This window comes from Colobus angolensis, unplaced genomic scaffold (assembly GCF_000951035.1).
Source record: "Colobus angolensis palliatus isolate OR3802 unplaced genomic scaffold, Cang.pa_1.0 Scaffold125, whole genome shotgun sequence".
In the NCBI taxonomy this organism is placed as follows: domain Eukaryota; kingdom Metazoa; phylum Chordata; class Mammalia; order Primates; family Cercopithecidae; genus Colobus; species Colobus angolensis.
In genome coordinates this window covers 8,361,704-8,362,865 of record NW_012113697.1, presented here as the reverse complement: position 1 = coordinate 8,362,865, position 1,162 = coordinate 8,361,704, and positions in this window count along the sequence as shown.

The following is a 1,162-nucleotide window of genomic DNA, read 5'->3' as shown; positions in this document are numbered from 1 at the left end:
AGCCATTAGAACACCAAACACCAATGGGAGCTCCCTAGTGGTCATGGAGGAAGTTTGTTTTCTGACATGAGCTCCCAGAGAATGAAGTCCCTGAAAGGAAGAAATATTTGTATTCCACTCAGATTTCATGTAACCTTTTCTTTTGGAAGCTTCAGTAAGCAAAGGCACATTTGTCAAGGCTTCGGGATGAATGTGGAAAGCCTTTGAGCACTGAACTGGGAGATACTCAGAAGGGTTTACTGGAAAGGCTGCCCTGGGCTGGGAGCAGGCGGACATCCACTCCAGCTGGCCAGACAGTGTGGGCCTCAGCTATGATCACCTCCAATGAGCCAATTTCCTGACTGTGTGTAACCTCCCAATCAATTTATTTGAACATGAGTTTCCCTAGGTAGTGAGCTGCACTGTGTATCGTTGATCAGAGTATTTACTTTTCCTAGCATGCATAAGAGTAAGTGACTTACAGGTCAAATACCATAAGGTTACATAAGAAGTCTAACTAGCAAGTCTCATTTCATTCACCAATACTATCGTGAGACATTTTGTGTTTTCTTGAGTCTGTGTTGCCACTGATGGCAGCACTGTGGACTGAATGCATAGCATTTTGGGGACAAAGAAAACAATCACAGCAAGACATGTTCCAATTTCAGAAAAGGAACGTGTGGAAAATTTTACAAGATGCAGCTGAGGAAATTCGGGATGTCAAACACCAAGTGAGTGCTTGTAGACACTGAGAATTCCCTGGCGACTTCGTGGTGCAGAGCCCATTCATCTCACAGTCCCCACAATGCTTCATGGACACTGGCATCAGTGTTTCGAGTTCCAGCTTCCCCAGGACTCCTCCATGCGAGCTGGTTTGAGGAAGCCTGAAAGACCCCTGGGCTTCACCCTGCCCCTGGGCCCTCTGCTTGCTCAGGCTGGGCAGTAGCAGTAGTCCACTACCCCCTCCATCCTTCCTGCACAGGGTCTCCAGAAGGCACATGAATTCCATCCTTCTGCCCTGCTGGCCAAACCTTTCTGTTTCCCATCTGTCAGGGTTCCCATCTGATGGGCCGACATCAGTTCCCACCCCCAGTGAATTCCCAAAGGTCCCCTCTGCCTGTTCAGTCCTCAATTCCCACCATTCTTTATATTCAGTCCTGTACTGTCTTCTTACTACACTTAA